General features: G+C 47.0%; 1 long non-coding RNA gene across 1 annotated transcript; it reads right to left on the bottom strand.

Moving 5' to 3' along the window:
* Positions 1-1,236: 1,236 nt before the first annotated feature.
* LOC130275515 (uncharacterized) lies at positions 1,237-6,374 on the bottom strand. The gene is made up of 3 exons (XR_008844808.1): positions 6,296-6,374; positions 5,315-5,387; positions 1,237-1,305 (listed from the first exon to the last, which is right to left on the bottom strand). It is a non-coding gene; the product is annotated as an uncharacterized LOC130275515 (long non-coding RNA).
* Between the last annotated feature and the right edge of the window lie 16,210 nt (positions 6,375-22,584).

Genomic DNA, 22,584 nt, shown 5'->3' with positions numbered 1-22,584 from the left:
TATATATAACACTCTAGGGCCAGAACTACTTAACTCAGGAATTATGGAAAAGGAGTGGAAAAAGGAACTTAAAATATAATGTATATTTTTGTAAAACATTTTATCTAAATGTTTTATATAATATACAACAGTTAATCAAGTAATGGTGATTTAGGCCTCTGTACACTCCTCTACACTCCTCTGTTACCCATGTACACTCCTCTACACCCCTCTGTCACCCATGTACACTCCTCTACACCCCTCTGTCACCCATGTACACTCCTCTACACCCCTCTGTTACACATGTTCGCTCCTCTACACCGCTCTGTCAACCATGTACACCCCTCTACACCCATCTGTTACCCATTGACACTCCTCTAAGCTCCTCCGTCACCCATGTACACAACTCTACACCCCTCTATCACCATTGTACACCCCTACACCCTTCTGTTATCCATGTATACTACTCTGCGCTCCTCTGTCACCCACGTACACTCCTCTACACCCCCAACACCTCTCTGTCACCAATGTACACCACTCTGTCACCCCCTTCGCCCCCTTTCACCCATTTACACCCATCTATCACTCATATACACTCCTCTAAACCACTCTGCCACCCATGTACACATCTCTACACCCCCAACACCCCTCTGTAACCTATGTACACCCTTCTATAACCCCGTACACCCCTCTTTCACCCCCTACGTCCCCCTGTCACCCATGTACACTACTCCATGATCCTTTGTCACCCATGTACACTCCTCTACACCCCTCTGTCATCCATGTACACTCCTCTACACCACTCTGTCACCCATGTACACCCCTCTACACCCATCTGTTACCCATTTACACTCCTCTAAGCTCCTCTATCACCCATGTACACTCCTCTACACACCCAACACCTCTGTCACCCATGTACATCCCTCTGTCACCCCCTACGCCCCCTGTCACCCATGTACACAAATCTATCACCCATGTACACTCCTCTAAACCACTCTGCCACCCATGTACACTCCTCGACACTCCTGTTACCCATGTTCCCCTTTCTGCTACCTTTTTGCCCGTCAACTTTGGAATGTTCCTAATCTCTGTACCTGAGATATGGTTGTGTTATATATAAAGATGTCCATAGACGATATACTTATTAAAAACCATATATCTTCATGTATACGGGAAAGACTATGACATGTCTGCAGGTCTAAATTTTACATCTAGCCTGATTGTTATCAGTAATTAATATAAATATTAATTACCTGTTTTGTGGTTCCTTTCTTGCAGCTGACGGGGGTATATGTCACGTTCACCTTTTCACTGGTCATGAGTCATCTGTAAAAAAAGACACAGGTATGATAACATGTTCCTGATACATGCTACAGACGCTAATATATATAACACTCTAGGGCCAGAACTACTTAACTCAGGAATTATGGAAAAAGGAGTGGAAAAAGGAACTTAAAATATAATGTATATTTTTGTAAAACATTTTATCTAAATGTTTTATATAATATACAACAGTTAATCAAGTAATGGTGATGTAGGCCTCTGTACACTCCTCTGTTACCCATGTACACTCCTCTACACCCCTCTGTCACCCATGTACACTCCTCTACACCCCGCTGTCACCCATGTACACTCCTCTACACCCCTTTGTTACACTTGTTCACTCCTCTACAGTGCTCTGTCAACCATGTACACCCCTCTACACCCATCTGTTACCCATTGACACTCCTCTAAGCTCCTCCGTCACCCATGTACACTCCTCTACACCCCTCTATCACCATTGTACACCCCTACACCCTTCTGTTATCCATGTCTACTACTCTGCGCTCCTCTGTCACCCACGTACACTCCTCTACACCCCCAACACCTCTCTGTCACCAATGTACACCACTCTGTCACCCCCTTCGCCCCCTTTCACCCATTTACACCCATCTATCACTCATATACACTCCTCTAAACCACTCTGCCACCCATGTACACATCTCTACACCCCCAACACCCCTCTGTCACCTATGTACACCCTTCTATAACCCCGTACACCCCTCTTTCACCCCCTACGTCCCCCTGTCACCCATGTACACTACTCTATGATCCTTTGTCACCCATGTACACTCCTCTACACCCCTCTGTCACCCATGTAAACTCCTCTACACCCCTCTGTCACCCATGTACACTCCTCTACACCACTCTGTCACCCATGTACACCCCTCTACACCCATCTTTTACCCATTTACACTCCTCTAAGCTCCTCCGTCACCCATGTACACTCCTCTACACCCCTCTATCACCAATGTACACCCCTACACCCTTCTGTTATCCATGTATACTACTCTGCGCTCCTCTGTCACCCACGTACACTCCTCTACACCCCCAACACCTCTCTGTCACCAATGTACACCACTCTGTCACCCCCTACGCCCCCTTTCACCCATTTACACCCATCTATCACTCATATACACTACCCTGAACCACTCTGCCACCCATGTACACATCTCTACACCCCCAACACCCCTCTGTCACCTACGTACACCCTTCTATCACCCCGTACACCCCTCTTTCACCCCCTACGTCCCCTGTCACCCATGTACACTACTCTACGATCCTCTGTCACCCATGTACACTCCTCTACACCCCTCTGTCACCCATGTCCACTCCTCTACACCCCTCTGTCACTCATGTACACTCCTCTTCACCCATCTGTTACCCATTTACACTCCTCTAAGCTCCTCCGTCACCCATGTACACTCCTCTACACCCTTCTATCACCAATGTACACCCCTACACCCTTCTGTTATCCATGTATACTACTCTGCGCTCCTCTGTCACCCACGTACACTCCTCTACACCCCCAACACCTCTCTGTCACCAATGTACACCACTCTGTCACCCCCTTCACCCCCTTTCACCCATTTACACCCATCTATCACTCATATACACTCCTCTAAACCACTCTGCCACCCATGTACACATCTCTACACCCCCAACACCCCTCTGTCACCTATGTACACCCTTCTATAACCCCGTACACCCCTTTTTAACCCCCTACGTCCCCCTGTCACCCATGTACACTACTCTATGATCCTCTGTCACCCATGTACACTCCTCTACACCCCTCTGTCACCCATGTACACTCCTCTACATCCCTCTGTCACCCATGTACACTCCTCTACACCACTCTGTTACCCATGTACACCCCTCTACACCCATCTGTTACCCATTTACACTCCTCTAAGCTCCTCCGTCACCCATGTACACTCCTCTACACCCCTCTATCACCAATGTACACCCCTACACCCTTCTGTTATCCATGTATACTACTCTGCGCTCCTCTGTCACCCACGTACACTCCTCTACACCCCCAACACCTCTCTGTCACCAATGTACACCACTCTGTCATCTCCTACGCCCCCTTTCACCCATTTACACCCATCTATCACTCATATACACTACCCTGAACCACTCTGCCACCCATGTACACACCTCTACACCCCCAACACCCCTCTGTCACCTATGTACACCCCTCTATCACCCTGTACACCCCTGTTTCACCCTCTACATCCCCCTGTCACCCATGTACACTCCTCTGTTACCCATGTACACTCCTCTACGCTCCTCTGTCACCCATGTACACTCCTCTACACCCCTCTGACACCCATGTACACTCCTCTACACTCCTCTGTTACCATGTACACTCCTCTATGCTCCCCTATTACCCATGTACACTCCTCTACACACCCAACACCTCTGTCACCCATGTACACCCCTCTGTCACCCCCTACGCCCCCTTTCACCCATTTACACCCATCTATCACTCATATACACTCCTCTAAACCACTGTGCCACCCATGTACACATCTCTACACCCCCAACACCCCTCTGTCACCTTTGTACACCCTTCTATCACCCCGTACACCCCTCTTTCACCCCCTACGTCTCCTGTCACCCATGTACACTACTCTATGATCCTCTGTCACCCATGTACACTCCTCTACACCCCTCTGTCACCCATGTACACTCCTCTACACCCCTCTGTCACCCATGTACACTCCTCTACACCGCTCTGTCACCCATGTACACCCCTCTACACCCATCTGTTACCCATTTACACTCCTCTAAGCTCCTCCGTCACCCATGTACACTCCTCTACACCCCTCTATCACCAATGTACGCCCTTACACCCTTCTGTTATCCATGTATACTACTCTGCGCTCCACTGTCACCCACGTACACTCCTCTACACCCCCAACACCTCTCTGTCACCAATGTACACCACTCTGTCACCCCCTACGCCCCCTTTCACCCATTTATACCAATCTATCACTCATATACACTCCTCTAAACCACTCTGCCACCCATGTACACATCTCTACACCCCCAACACCCCTCTGTCACCTATGTACACCCTTCTATCACCCCGTACACCCCTCTTTCACCCGCTACGTCCCCCTGTCACCCATGTACACTACTCTACGATCCTCTGTCACCCATGTACACTCCTCTACACCCCTCTGTCACCCATGTACACTCCTCTACACCCCTCTGTCACCCATGTACACTCCTCTACACCGCTCTGTCACCCATGTACACCCCTCTACACCCATCTGTTACCCATTTACACTCCTCTAAGCTCCTCCGTCACCCATCTACACTCCTCTACACCCCTCTATCACCAATGTACACCCCTACACCCTTCTGTTATCCATGTATACTACTCTGCGCTCCTCTGTCAACCACGTACACTCCTCTACACCCCCAACACCTCTCTGTCACCAATGTACACCACTCTGTCACCCCCTACGCCCCCTGTCACCCATGTATACTCCTCTGTTACCCATGTACACTCCTCTACGCTCCTCTGTCACCCATGTACACTCCTCTACACCCCTCTGACACCCATGTACACTCCTCTACACTCCTCTGTTACCATGTACACTCCTCTATGCTCCCCTATCACCCATGTACACTCCTCTACACACCCAACATCTCTGTCACCCATGTACATTCCTCTGTCACCCCATACGCCCCCTGTCACCCATGTACACAAATCTATCACCCATGTACACTCCTCTAAACCACTCTGCCACCCATGTACACTCCTCGACACTCCTGCTACCCATGTTCCCCTTTCTGCTACCTTTTTGCTCGTCAACTTTGGAATGTTCCTAATCTCTGTACCTGAGATATGGTTGTGTTATATATAAAGATGTCCATAGACAATATACTTATTAAAAACACATATATCTTCATGTATACGGGAAAGACTATGACATGTCTGCAGGTCTAAATTTTACATCTAGCCTGATTGTTATCAGTAATTAATATAAATATTAATTACCTGTTTTGTTGTTCCTTTCTTGCAGCTGACGGGGGTATATGTCACGTTCACCTTTTCACTGGTCATCAGTCATCTGTTAAAAAAAGACACAGGTATGATAACATGTTCCTGATACATGCTACAGACGCTAATATATATATAACACTCTGGGGCCAGAACTACTTAACTCAGGAATTATGGAAAAAGGAGTGGAAAAAGGAACTTAAAATATAATGTATATTTTTGTAAAATATTTTATCCAAATGTTTTATATAAAATACAACAGTTAATCAAGTAATGGTGATGTAGGCCTCTGTACACTCCTCTACACTCCTCTGTTACCCATGTACACTCCTCTACACCCCTCTGTCACCCATGTACACTCCTCTACACCCCTCTGTCACCCATGTACACTCCTCTACACCCCTCTGTTACACATGTTCACTTCTCTACACCGCTCTGTCAACCATGTACACCCCTCTACACCCATCTGTTACACATTGACACTCCTCTAAGCTCCTCCGTCACCCATGTACACTCCTCTACACCCCTCTATCACCATTGTACACCCCTACACCCTTCTGTTATCCATGTATACTACTCTGCGCTCCTCTGTCACCCACGTACACTCCTCTACACCCCCAACACCTCTCTGTCACCAATGTACACCCCTCTGTCACCCTCTACGCCCCCAGTCACCCATGTACACCCATCTATGACCCAAGTACACTCCTCTAAACCACTCTGCCACCCATGTACACTCCTCGACACTCCTGCTACCCATGTTCACCTTTCTGCTACCTTTTTACTCGCCAACTTTGGAATGTTCCTAATCTCTGTACCTGAGATATGGTTGTGTTATATATAAAGCTGTCCATAGACGATATACTTATTAAAAACACATATATCTTCATGTATACGAGAAAGACTATGACATGTCTGCAGGTCTAGATTTTACATCTAGCCTGATTGTTATCAGTAACTAATATAAATATTAATTACCTGTTTCGTGGTTCATTTCTTGCAGCTGACGGGGGTATATGTCACGTTCACCTTTTCACCGGGCATCAGTCCTCTGTAAAAAAGACACAGGTATGATAACATGTTCCTGAAACATGCTACAGACGCTAATATATATAACACTCTAGGGCCAGAACTACTTATCTCAGGAATTATGGAAAAAGGAGTGGAAAAAGGAACTTAAAATATAATGTATATTTTTATAAAATATTTTATCTAAATGTTTTATATAATATACAACAGTTAATCAAGTAATAGTAATGTAGGCCTCTGTACACTCCTCTACACTCCTCTGTTACCCATGTACACTTCTCTACACCCCTCTGTCACCCATGTACACTCCTCTACACCCCTCTGTCACCCATGTACACTCCTCTACACCCCTCTGTCACCCATGTACACTCCTCTACACCGCTCTGTCACCCATGTACACCCCTCTACACCCATCTGTTATCCATTTACACTCCTCTACGCTCCCCTGTCACCCATGCACACTCCTCTACACCCCTCTATCACCAATGTACACCCCTACACCCTTCTGTTATCCATGTATACTACTCTGCGCTCCTCTGTCACCCACGTACACTCCTCTACACCCCCAACACCTCTCTGTCACCAATGTACACCACTCTGTCACCCCCTACGCCCCCTTTCACCCATTTACACCCATCTATCACTCATATACACTCCTCTAAACTACTCTGCCACCCATGTACACATCTCTACACCCCCAACACCCCTCTGTCACCTACGTACACCCTTCTATCACCCCGTACACCCCTCTTTCACCCCCTACGTCCCCCTGTCACCCATGTACACTACTCTACGATCCTCTGTCACCCATGTACACTCCTCTACACCCCTCTGACACCCATGTACAATCCTCTACACCCCTCTGTCATTCATGTACACTCCTCTTCACCCATCTGTTACCCATTTACACTCCTCTAAGCTCCTCCGTCAGCCATGTACACTCCTCTACACCCCTCTATCACCAATGTACACCCCTACACCCTTCTGTTATCCATGTATACTACTCTGCGCTCCTCTGTCACCCACATACACTCCTCTACACCCCCAACACCTCTCTGTCACCAATGTGCACCACTCTGTCACCTCCTACGCCCCCTTTCACCCATTTACACCCATCTATCACTCATATACACTCCTCTAAACCACTCTGCCACCCATGTACACATCTCTACACCACCAACACCCCTCTGTCACCTATGTACACCCTTCTATCACCCCGTACACCCCTCTTTCACCCCCTATGTCCCCCTGTCACCCATGTACACTACTCTACGATCCTCTGTCACCCATGTACACTCCTCTACACCCCTCTGTCACCCATGTACACTCCTCTACACCCCTCTGTCACCTATGTACACCCTTCTATCACTCTGTACACCCCTCTTTCACACCCTATGTCCCCCTGTCACCCATGTACACTACTCTACGATCCCCTCTCACCCATGTACACTCCTCTACACCCCTCTGATACCACTCCTCTGTTACCATATACACTCCTCTACGCTCCTCTATCACCCATGTACACTATTCTACACACCCAACACCTATCTGTCACCCATGTACACCCCTCTGTCACTCCATACACCCACTGTCACCCATGTACACCCATCTATCACCCATGTACACTCCTCGACACTCCTGTTACCCATGTTCACCTTTCTGCTACCTTTTTACTCGTCAATTTTGGAATGTTCCTAATCTCTGTACCTGAGATATGGTTGTGTTATATATAAAGCTGTCCATAGACGATATACTTATTAAAAACACATATATCTTCATGTATACGGGAAAGATTATGACATGTCTGCAGGTCTAGATTTTACATCTAGCCTGGTTGTTATCAGTAATTAATATAAATATTAATTACCTGTTTCGTGGTTCCTTTATTGCAGCTGACGGGGGTATATGTCACGTTCACCTTTTCACCGAGCATCAGTCCTCTGTAAAAAAGACACAGGTATGATAACATGTTCCTGATACATGCTGCAGACGCTAATATATATAACACTCTAGGGCCAGAACTACTTATCTCAGGAATTATGGAAAAAGGAGTGGAAAAAGGAACTTAAAATATAATGTATATTTTTGTAAAATATTTTATCTAAATGTTTTATATAATATAAAACAGTTTATCAAGTAATGGTAATGTAGGCCTCTGTACACTCCTCTTCACTCCTCTGTTACCCATGTACACTCCTCTACACCCCTCTGTCACCCATGTACACTCCTCTACACCCTTCTGTCACCCATGTACACTCCTCTACACCCCTCTGTCACCCATGTTCACTCCTCTACACCCTTCTGTCACCCATGTACACTCCTCTACACCGCTCTGTCACCCATATACACCCCTCTACACCCATCTGTTACCCATTTACACTCCTCTAAGCTCCTCCGTCACCCATGTACACTCCTCTACACCCTTCTATCACCAATGTACACCCCTACACTCTTCTGTTATCCATTTATACTACTCTGCGCTCCTCTGTCAATCACGTACACTCCTCTACACCCCCAACATCTCTCTGTCACCAATGTACACCACTCTGTCACCCCCTACGCCCCCTTTCACCCATTTACACCCATTTATCACTCATATACACTTCTTTAAAACACTCTGCCATCCAAGTACACATCTCTACGCCCCCAACACCCTTCTGTCACCTACATACACCCTTCTATCACCCCGTACACCCCTCTTTCACCCCCTAGGTCCCCCTGTCACCCATGTGCACTTCTCTACGATCCTCTGTCACCCATGTACACTCCTCTACACCCCTCTGTCACTCATGTACACTCCTCTACACCCCTCTGTCACCCATGTACACCCCTCTACACCCATCTGTTTCCCATTAACACTCCTCTAAGCTCCTCCGTCACCCATGTACACTCCTCAACACCCTGCTATCACCAATGTACACCCCTACACCCTTCTGTTATCCATGTATACTACTCTGCGCTCCTCTGTCACCCATGTACACATCTCTACACCCCTAACACCCCTCCGTCACCTGTGTACACCCTTCTATCACCCCATACACCCATCTTTCACCCCCTACGTCCCCGTCACCCATGTACACTACTCTATGATCCTCTGTCACCCATGTACACTCCTCTACACCCCTCTGTCACCCATGTACACTCCTCTACACCCCTCTGTCACCCATGTACACTCCTCTACACCGCTCTGTCACCCATGTACACCCCTCTACACCCATCTGTTACCCATTTACACTCCTCTAAGCTCCTCCGTCACCCATGTACACTCCTCTACACCCCTCTGTCACCCATGTACACTCCTCTTCACTCCTCTGTTACCCATGTACACTCCTCTACACCCCTCTGTCACCCATGTACACTCCTCTACACCCCTCTGTCATCCATGTATACTCCACTACACCACTCTGTCACCTATGTACACCCCTCTACACCCATCTGTTACCTATTTACACTCCTCTAAGCTCCTCCGTCACCCATGTACACTCCTCTACACCCCTCTGTAACCAATGTACACCCCTACACCCTTATGTTATCCATGTATACTACTCTGCGCTCCTCTGTCACCCACGTACACTCCTCTACACCCCCAACACCTCTCTGTCACCAATGTACACCACTCTGTCACCCACTATGCCCCCTTTCACCCATTTACACCCATCTATAACTCATATACACTCCTCTGAACCACTCTGCCACCCATATACACACCTCTACACCCCCAACACCCCTCTGTCACCTATGTACACCCCTCTATCACCCCGTACACTCCTCTTTAACCCCCTACGTCCCCCTGTCACCCATGTACACTCCTCTGTTACCCATGTACACTCCTCTACGCTCCTCTGTCACCCATGTACACTCCTCTACACCCCTCTGACACCCATGTACACTCCTCTACACTCCTCTGTTATCATGTACACTCCTCTATGCTCCCCTATTACCCATGTACACTCCTCTACACACCCAACACCTCTGTCACACATGTACACCCCTCTTTCACCCCCTATGCCCCCTGTCACCCATGTACACCCATCTATCACACATGTACACTCCTCGACACTGCTGTTACCAATGTTCCCCTTTCTGCTACCTTTTTACTCGTCAACTTTGGAATGTTCCTAATCTCTGTACCTGAGATATGGTTGTGTTATATATAAAGCTGTCCATAGACGATATACTTATTAAAAACACATATATCTTCATATATACGGGAAAGACTATGACATGTCTGCAGGTCTAGATTTTACATCTAGCCTGATTGTTATCAATAATTATTATAAATATTAATTACCTGTTTCGTGGTTCCTTTCTTGCAGCTGACGGGGGTATATGTCACGTTCACCTTTCCACCGGGCATCAGTCATCTGTAAAAAAAAGACACAGGTATGATAACATGTTCCTGATACATGCTACAGACGCTAATATATATAACACTCTAGGGCCAGAACTACTTATCTCAGGAATTATGGAAAAAGGAGTGGAAAAAGGAACTTAAAATATAATGTATATTTTTGTAAAATATTTTATCTAAATGTTTTATATAATATACAACAGTTAATCACGTAATGGTAATGTAGGCCTCTGTACACTCCTCTGTTAACCATGTACACTCCTCTACACCCCTCTGTCACCCATGAATACTCCTCTACACCCCTCTGTCACCCATGTACACTCCTCTACACCCCTCTGTCACCCATGTACACTCCTCTACACCCCTCTGTCACCCATGTACACCCCTCTACACCCATCTGTTACCCATTTACACTCCTCTACACTCCTCCGTCACCCATGTACACTCCTCTACACCCCTCTGTCACCAATGTACACCACTCTGTCACCCCCTACGCCCCCTTTCACCCATTTACACCCATCTATCACTCATATACACTCCTCTAAACCACTCTGCCACCCATGTACACATCTCTACACCCCCAACACCCCTCTGTCACCTACGTACACCCTTCTATCACCCCGTACACCCCTCTTACACTCCTCTACACCCCTCTGTCACCCATGTACACTCCTCTACACCCCTCTGTCACCCATGTACACCCCTCTACACCCATCTGTTACCCATTTACACTCCTCTAAGCTCCTCCGTCACCCATGTACACTCCACTACACCCTGCTATCACCAAAGTACACCCCTACACCCTTCTGTTATACATGTATACTACTCTGCGCTCCTCTGTCACCCACGTACACTCCTCTACACCCCCAACACCTCTCCGTCACCAATGTACACCACTCTGTCACCCCTACGCCCCCTTTCACCCATTTACACCCATTTATCACTCATATACACTCCTCTAAACCACTCTGCCACCCATGTACAAATATCTACACCCCCAACACCCTTCTGTCACCTACGTACACCCTTCTATCACCCCTCTTTCACCCCCTACGTCCCCCTGTCACCCATGTACACTACTCTATGATCCTCTGTCACCCATGTACACTCCTCTACACCCCTCTGTCACCCATGTACACTCCTCTACACCCCTCTGTCACCCATGTACACTCCTCTACACTGCTCTGTCACCCATGTACACCTCTCTACACCCATCTGTAACCCATTTACTTTCCTCTAAGCTCCTCCGTCACCCATGTACACTCCTCTACACTCCTCTATCACCAATGTACACCCCTACACCCTTCTGTTATCCATGTATACTACTCTGCGCTCCTCTGTCACCCACGTACACTCCTCTACACCCCCAACACCTCTCTGTCTCCAATGTACACCACTCTGTCACCCCCTATGCCCCCTTACACCCATTTAAACCCATCTATCACTCATAGACACTCCTCTAAACCACTCTGCCAACCATGTACACATCTCTACACCCCCAACACCCCTCTGTCACCTATGTACACCCTTCTATCAGCCCGTACACCCCTCTTTCACCCCCTATGTCCCCCTGTCACCCATGTACACTACTCTACGATCCTCTGTCAACCGTGTACACTCCTCTACACAACTCTGTCACCCATGTATACTCCTCTACACCCCTCTGTCACCCATGTACACTCCTCGACACCGCTTTGTCACCCATGTACACCCCTCTACACCCATCTGTTACCCATTTACACTCCTCTAAGCTCCTCCGTTACCCATGTACACTCCTCTACACCCATCTATCACCCATGTACATTCCTCGACACTCCTGTTACCCATGTTCACCTTTCTGCTACCTTTTTACTCATCAACTTTGGAATGTTCCTAATCTCTGTACCTGAGATATGGTTGTGTTATATATAAAGCTGTCCATAGACGATATACTTATTAAAAACACATATATCTTCATGTATACGGGAAAGACTATGACATGTCTGCAGGTCTAGATTTTACATATAGCCTGATTGTTATCAGTAATTAATATAAATATTAATTACCTGTTTCGTGGTTCTTTTCTTGCAGCTGACGCGGGTATATGTCACGTTCACCTTTTCACCGGGCATCAGTCCTCTGTAAAAAAGACACAGGTATGATAACATGTTCCTGATACATGCTACAGACGCTAATATATATAACACTCTAGGGCCAGAACTACTTATCTCAGGAATTATGGAAAAAGGAGTGGAAAAAGGAACTCAAAATATAATGTATATTTTTGTTAAATATTTTATCTAAATGTTTTATATAATATATAACAGTTAATCAAGTAATGGTAATGTAGGCCTCTGTACACTCCTCTTCACTCCTCTGTTACCCATGTACACTCCTCTACACCCCTCTGTCACCCATGTACACTCCTCTACACCCCTCTGTCACCCATGTATACTCCTCTACACCCCTATGTCACCCGTGTACACTCCTCTACACCGCTCTGTCACCCATGTACACCCCTCTACACCCATCTGTTACCCATTTACACTCCTCTAAGCTTCTCCGTCACCCATGTACACTCCTCTACACCCTTCTATCACCAATGTACACCCCTACACCCTTCTGTTATCCATGTATACTACTCTGCGCTCCTATGTCACCCACGTACACTCCTCTACACCCCCAACACCTCTCTGTCACCAATGTACACCACTCAGTCACCCCCTACGCCCCCTTTCACCCATTTACACCAATCTATCACTCATATACACTCCTCTAAACCACTCTGCCACCCATGTACACATCTCTACACCCCAACACCCCTCTGTCACCTACGTACACCCTTCTATCACCCCGTACACCCCTCTTTCACCCCTACGTCCCCCTGTCAACCATGTACACTACTCTACGATCCTCTGTCACCCATGTACACTCCTCTACACCCCTCTGTCACCCATGTACACTCCTCTACACCGCTCTGTCACCCATGTACACCCTTCTACACCCATCTGTTACCCATTTACACTCCTCTAAGCTCCTCCGTCACCCATGTACACTCCTCTACAGCCCTCTATCACCAATGTACACCCCTACACCCTTCTGTTATCCATGTATACTACTCTGCGCTCCTCTGTCACCCACGTACACTCCTCCACACCCCCAACACCCCTCTGTCACCTATGTACACCCTTCTATCACCCCGTACACCCCTCTTTCACCCCCTATGTCCCCCTGTCACCCATGTACACTACTCTATGATTCTCTGTCACCCATGTACACTCCTCTACACCCCTCTGTCACCCATGTACACTCCTCTACACCTATCTGTCACACATGTACACTCCTCTATACCGCTCTGTCACCCCTTGTACACCCCTCTACACCCATCTGTTACCCTTTTACACTCCTCTAAGCTCCTCCGTCACCCATGTACACTCCTCTACACCCCTCTATCACCAATGTACACCCCTACACCCTTCTGTTATCCATGTATACTACTCTGCGCTCCTCTGTCACCCACGTACACTCCTCTACACCCCAACACCCCTCTATCACCAATGTACACCCCTACACCCTTCTGTTCTCCATGTATACTACTCTACGATCCTCTGTCACCCATGTAAACTCCTCTACACCCCTCTGTCACCCATGTACACTCCTCTACACCCCTCTGTCACCCATGTACACCCCTCTACACCCATCTGTTACCCATTTACACTCCTCTAAGCTCCTCCATCACCCATGTACACTCCTCTAAACCCTTCTATCACCAATGTACACCCCTACACCCTTCTGTTATTCATGTATACTACTCTGCGCTCCTATGTCACCCACGTACACTCCTCTACACCCCCAACACCTCTTTGTCACCAATGTACACCACTCTGTCACCCCCTTCGCCCCCTTTCACCCATTAACACCCATCTATCACTCATATACACTCCTCTAAACCACCCTGCCACCCATGTACATATCTCTACACCGCCAACACCCCTCTTTTACCTGTGTACACCCTTCTATCACCCCGTACACCCCTCTTTCACCCCCTATGTCCCCCTGTCACCCATGTACACTACTCTATGATCCTCTGTCACCCATGTACACTCCTCTACACCCCTCTTTCACCCATTTACACTACTCTACACCCCTCTGTCACCCATGTCCACTCCTCTACACCGCTCTGTCACCCATGTACACCCATCCACACCCATCTGTTACCCATTTACACTCCTCTAAGCTCCTCCGTCACCCATGTACACTCCTCTACACCCCTCTATCACCAATGTACACCCCTACACCCTTCTGTTATCCATGTATACTACTCTGCGCTCCTCTGTCACCCAAGTACACTCCTCTACACCCCCAACACCTCTCTGTCACCAATGTACACCACTCTGTCACCCCCTACGCCCCCTTTCACCCATTTACACCCATCTATCACTCATATACACTCCTCTAAACCACTCTGCCACCCATGTACACATCTCTACACCCCCAAAACCCCTCTGTCACCTATGTACACCCTTCTATCACCCCGTACACCCCTCTTTCAACCCCTACGTCCACTGTCACCCATGCACACTACTCTACGATCCTCTGTCACCCATGTACACTCCTCTACACCCCTCTGTCACCCATGTACACCCCTCTACACCCCTCTGTCACCCATGTACACCCATCTGTTACCCATTTACACTCCTCTAAGCTCCTCCGTCACCCATGTACACTCCTCTACACCCCTATATCACCAATGTACACTCCTACACCCTTCTGTTATCCATGTATACTACTCTGCGCTCCTCTGTCACCCACGTACACTCCTCTACACTCCAAACACCTCTCTGTCACCAATGTACACCACTCTGTCACCCCCTACGCCCCCTTTTACCCATTTACACCCATCTATCACTCATATACACTCCTCTGAACCACTCTGCCACCCATGTACACACCTCTACACCCCCAACACCCCTTTGTCACCAATGTACACCACTTTGTCACCCCCTACGCCCCCTTTCACCCATTTACACCCATCTATCACTCATATATACTCCTCTGAACCACTCTGCCACCCATGTACACACCTCTACACCCTCAACACCCCTCTGTCACCTATGTACACCCCTCTATCACCCCGTACACCCCTCTTTCACCCCCTACGTCCCCCAATCATCTATGTACACTCCTCTGTTACCCATGTACACTCCTCTACGCTCCTCTTTCACCCATGTACACTCCTCTACACCCCTCTGACACCCATGTACACTCCTCTACACTGCTCTGTTACCATGTACACTCCTCTATGCTCCCCTATTACCCATGTACACTCCTCTACACAACCAACATCTCTGTCACCCATGTGCACCCCTCTGTCACCCCCTACGCCCCCTGTCACCCATGTACACCCATCTATCACCCATGTACACTCCTCTAAACCACTCTGCCACTCATGTGCACTCTTCGACACTGCTGTTACCAATGTCCCCCTTTCTGCTACCTTTTTATTCGTCAACTTTGGAATGTTCCTAATCTCTGTACCTGAGATATGGTTGTGTTATATATAAAGCTGTCCATAGACGATATACTTATTAAAAACACATATATCTTCATATATACGGGAAAGACTATGACATGTCTGCAGGTCTAGATTTTACATCTAGCCTGATTGTTATCAGTAATTAATATTAATTTTAATTACCTGTTTCGTGGTTCCTTTCTTGCAGCTGACGGGGGTATATGTCGGGCATCAGTCATCTGTAAAAAAAGACACAGGTATGATAACATGTTCCTGATACATGCTACAGACGCTAATATATATAACACTCTAGGGCCAGAACTACTTAACTCAGGAATTATGGAAAAAGGAGTGGAAAAAGGAACTTAAAATATAATGTATATTTTTGTGAAATATTTTATCTAAATGTTTTATATAATATACAACAGTTAATCAAGTAATGGTAATGTAGGCCTCTGTACACTCCTCTACACTCCTCTGTTACCCATGTACACTCCTCTACACCCCTCTGTCACCCATGTACACTCCTCTACACCCCTCTGTCACCCATGTACACTCCTCTACACCCCTCTGTCACCCATGTACACTCCTCTACACCCCTCTGTCACCCATCTACACTCCTCTACACCCCTCTGTCACCCATGTACACCCCTCTACACCCATCTCTTACCCATTTACACTCCTCTACACTCCTCCGTCACCCATGTACACTCCTCTACACCCCTCTATCTCCAATGTACACCTCTACACCCTTCTGTTATCCATGTAAACTACTTTGCGCTCCTCTGTCACCCACGTACACTCCTCTACACCCCCAACACCTCTCTGTCACCAATGTACACCACTCGGTCACCCCCTACGCCCCCTTTCACCCATTTAAACCCATCCATCACTCATATACACTCCTCTAAACCACTCTGCCACCCATGTACATATCTCTACACCCCCAACACCCCTCTGTCACCTATGTACACCCTTCTATAACCCCGTACACCCCTCTTTCACCCCCTACGTCCCCCTGTCACCCATGTACACTACTCTACGATCCTCTGTCACCCATGTACACTCCTCTACACCCCTCTGTCACCCATGTACACTCCTCTACACCGCTCTGTCACCCATGTACACCCCTCTACACCCCTCTGACACCACTCCTCTGTTACCATGTACACTCCTCTACGCTCCTCTATCACCCATGTACACTCCTCTACACACCCAACACCTCTCTGTCACTCATGTTCCCCCCTCTGTTACTCCCTACGCCCACTGTCACCCATGTACACCCATCTATCACCCATGTACACTCCTCGACACTCCTGTTACCCATGTTCACCTTTCTGCTACCTTTTTACTCGTCAACTTTGGAATGTTCCTAATCTCTGTACCTGAGATATGGTTGTGTTATATATAAAGCTGTCCATAGACGATATACTTATTAAAAACACATATATCTTCATGTATACGGGAAAGACTATGACATGTCTGCAGGTCTAGATTTTACATCTAGCCTGATTGTTATCAGTAATTAATATAAATATTAATTACCTGTTTCGTGGTTCCTTTCTTGCAGCTGACGGGGGTATATGTCACGTTCACCTTTTCACCGGGCATTAGTCCTCTGTAAAAAAAGACACAGGTATGATAACATGTTCCTGATACATGCTACAGACGCTAAAATATATAACACTCTAGGGCCAGAACTACTTATCTCAGGAATTATAGAAAAAGGAGTGGAAAAAGGAACTTAAAATATAATGTATATTTTTGTAATATATTTTATCTAAATGTTTTATATAATATTCAACAGTTAATCAAGTAATGGTAATGTAGGCCTCTGTACACTCCTCTTCACTCCTCTGTTACCCATGTACACTCCTCTACACCCCTCTGTCACCCATGTACACTCCTCTACACCCCTCTGTCACCCATGTACACTCCTCTACACCCCTCTGTCACCCATGTACATTCCTCTACACCGCTCTGTCACCCATGTACACCCCTCTACACCCATCTGTTACCCATGTACACTCCTCTAAGCTCCTCCGTCACCCATGTACACTCCTCTACACCCTTCTATCACCAATGTATACCCCTACACCCTTCTGTTATCCATGTATACTACTCTGCGCTCCTCTGCCACCCACGTACACTCCTCTACAACCCCAACACCTCTCTGTCACCAATGTACACCACTCTGTCACCCCCTACGCCCCCTTTCACCAATTCAACCCATCTATCACTCATATACACTCCTCTAAACCACTCTGCCACCCATGTACACATCTCTACACCCCCAACACCCCTCTGTCACCTATGTACACCCTTCTATAACCCCGTACACCCCTCTTTCACCCCCTACGTCCCACTGTCACCCATGTACACTATTCTACGATCCTCTGTCACCCATGTACACTCCTCTTCACCCCTCTGTCACCCATGTACACTCCTCTACACCCCTCTGTCACCCATGTACACTCCTCTACACCGCTCTGTCACCCATGTACACCCCTCTACACCCATCTGTTACCCATTTACACTTCTCTAAGCTCCTCCGTCACCCATGTACACTTCTCTACACCCCTCTATCACCAATGTACACCCCTACACCCTTCTGTTATCCATGTATACTACTCTGCGCTCCTCTGTCACCCACGTACACTCCTCTACACCCCCAACACCTCTCAGTCACCAATGTTCACCACTCTGTCACCCCCTACGCCCCCTTTTACCCATTTACACCCATCTATCACTCATATACACTCCTCTGAACCACTCTGCCACCCATGTACACACCTCTACACCCCCAACACCCCTTTGTCACCAATGTACACCACTTTGTCACCCCCTACGCCCCCTTTCACCCATTTACACCCATCTATCACTCATATATACTCCTCTGAACCACTCTGCCACCCATGTACACACCTCTACACCCTCAACACCCCTCTGTCACCTATGTACACCCCTCTATCACCCCGTACACCCCTCTTTCACCCCCTACGTCCCCCAATCATCTATGTACACTCCTCTGTTACCCATGTACACTCCTCTACGCTCCTCTTTCACCCATGTACACTCCTCTACACCCCTCTGACACCCATGTACACTCCTCTACACTGCTCTGTTACCATGTACACTCCTCTATGCTCCCCTATTACCCATGTACACTCCTCTACACAACCAACATCTCTGTCACCCATTTGCACCCCTCTGTCACCCCCTACGCCCCCTGTCACCCATGTACACCCATCTATCACCCATGTACACTCCTCTAAACCACTCTGCCACCCATGTGCACTCTTCGACACTGCTGTTACCAATGTCCCCCTTTCTGCTACCTTTTTATTCGTCAACTTTGGAATGTTCCTAATCTCTGTACCTGAGATATGGTTGTGTTATATATAAAGCTGTCCATAGACGATATACTTATTAAAAACACATATATCTTCATATATACGGGAAAGACTATGACATGTCTGCAGGTCTAGATTTTACATCTAGCCTGATTGTTATCAGTAATTAATATAAATATTAATTACCTGTTTCGTGGTTCCTTTCTTGCAGCTGACGGGGGTATATGTCGGGCATCAGTCATCTGTAAAAAAAGACACAGGTATGATAACATGTTCCTGATACATGCTACAGACGCTAATATATATAACACTCTAGGGCCAGAACTACTTAACTCAGGAATTATGGAAAAAGGAGTGGAAAAAGGAACTTAAAATATAATGTATATTTTTGTAAAATATTTTATCTAAATGTTTTATATAATATACAACAGTTAATCAAGTAATGGTAATGTAGGCCTCTGTACACTCCTCTACACTCCTCTGTTACCCATGTACACTCCTCTACACCCCTCTGTCACCCATGTACACTCCTCTACACCCCTCTGTCACCCATGTACACTCCTCTACACCCCTCTGTCACCCATGTACACTCCTCTACACCCCTCTGTCACCCATCTACACTCCTCTACACCCCTCTGTCACCCATGTACACCCCTCTACACCCATCTCTTACCCATTTACACTCCTCTACACTCCTCCGTCACCCATGTACACTCCTCTACACCCCTCTATCTCCAATGTACACCCCTACACCCTTCTGTTATCCATGTAAACTACTCTGCGCTCCTCTGTCACCCACGTACACTCCTCTACACCCCCAACACCTCTCTGTCACCAATGTACACCACTCGGTCACCCCCTACGCCCCCTTTCACCCATTTAAACCCATCTATCACTCATATACACTCCTCTAAACCACTCTGCCACCCATGTACATATCTCTACACCCCCAACACCCCTCTGTCACCTATGTACACCCTTCTATAACCCCGTACACCCCTCTTTCACCCCCTACGTCCCCCTGTCACCCATGTACACTACTCTACGATCCTCTGTCACCCATGTACACTCCTCTACACCCCTCTGTCACCCATGTACACTCCTCTACACCGCTCTGTCACCCATGTACACCCCTCTACACCCCTCTGACACCACTCCTCTGTTACCATGTACACTCCTCTACGCTCCTCTATCACCCATGTACACTCCTCTACACACCCAACACCTCTCTGTCACCCATGTTCCCCCCTCTGTTACTCCCTACGCCCACTGTCACCCATGTACACCCATCTATCACCCATGTACACTCCTCGACACTCCTGTTACCCATGTTCACCTTTCTGCTACCTTTTTACTCGTCAACTTTGGAATGTTCCTAATCTCTGTACCTGAGATATGGTTGTGTTATATATAAAGCTGTCCATAGACGATATACTTATTAAAAACACATATATCTTCATGTATACGGGAAAGACTATGACATGTCTGCAGGTCTAGATTTTACATCTAGCCTGATTGTTATCAGTAATTAATATAAATATTAATTACCTGTTTCGTGGTTCCTTTCTTGCAGCTGACGGGGGTATATGTCACGTTCACCTTTTCACCGGGCATTAGTCCTCTGTAAAAAAAGACACAGGTATGATAACATGTTCCTGATACATGCTACAGACGCTAAAATATATATCACTCTAGGGCCAGAACTACTTATCTCAGGAATTATAGAAAAAGGAGTGGAAAAAGGAACTTAAAATATAATGTATATTTTTGTAATATATTTTATCTAAATGTTTTATATAATATACAACAGTTAATCAAGTAATGGTAATGTAGGCCTCTGTACACTCCTCTTCACTCCTCTGTTACCCATGTACACTCCTCTACACCCCTCTGTCACCTATGTACACCCCTCTATCACCCCGTACACCCCTCTTTCACCCCCTACGTCCCCTTGTCACTCATGTACACTACTCTACGATCCTCTGTCACCCATGTACACTCCTCTACACCCCTCTGACACCACTCCTCTTTTACCATGTACACTCCTCTACGCTCCTCTATCACCCATGTACACTCCTCTACACACCCAACACCTCTCTGTCACCCATGTAAACCCCTCTGTTAATCCCTACGCCCACTGTCACCCATGTACACCCATCTATCACCCCTGTACACTCCTCGACACTCCTGTTACCCATGTTCACCTTTCTGCTACCTTTTTACTCGTCAACTTTGGAATGTTCCTAATCTCTGTACCTGAGATATGGTTGTGTCATATATAAAGCTGTTCATAGACGATATACTTATTAAAAACACATATATCTTCATGTATACGGGAAAGACTATGACATGTCTGCAGGTCTAGATTTACATCTAGCCTGATTGTTATCAGTAATTAATATAAATATTAATTACCTGTTTTGTGGTTCCTTTCTTGCAGCTGACGGGGGTATATGTCACGTTCACCTTTTCACTGGTCATCAGTCATCTGTAAAAAAAGACACAGGTATGATAACATGTTCCTGATACATGCTACAGACGCTAATATATATAACACTCTAGGGCCAGAACTACTTAACTCAGGAATTATGGAAAAAGGAGTGGAAAAAGGAACTTAAAATATAATGTATATTTTTGTAAAATATTTTATCTAAATGTTTTATATAATATACAACAGTTAATCAAGTAATGGTGATGTAGGCCTCTGTACACTCCTCTACACTCCTCTGTTACCCATGTACACTCCTCTACACCCCTCTGTCACCCATGTACACTCCTCTACACCCCTCTGTCACCCATGTACACTCCTCTACACCCCTCTGTCACACATGTACACTCCTCTACACCGCTGTGTCAACCATGTACACCCCTCTACACCCATCTGTTACCCATTGACACTCCTCTAAGCTCCTCCGTCACCCATGTACACTCCTCTACACCCCTCTATCACCATTGTACACCCCTACACCCTTGTTATCCATGTATACTACTCTGCGCTCATCGGTCACCCACGTACACTCCTCTACACCCCCAACACCTA

The sequence above is a fragment of the Hyla sarda genome, chromosome 6, assembly GCF_029499605.1.
Source record: "Hyla sarda isolate aHylSar1 chromosome 6, aHylSar1.hap1, whole genome shotgun sequence".
Taxonomy (NCBI): Eukaryota; Metazoa; Chordata; class Amphibia; order Anura; family Hylidae; genus Hyla; species Hyla sarda.
Note: the sequence above shows the minus strand (reverse complement) of the source record. Positions and strands in the feature narration are given on the sequence as shown.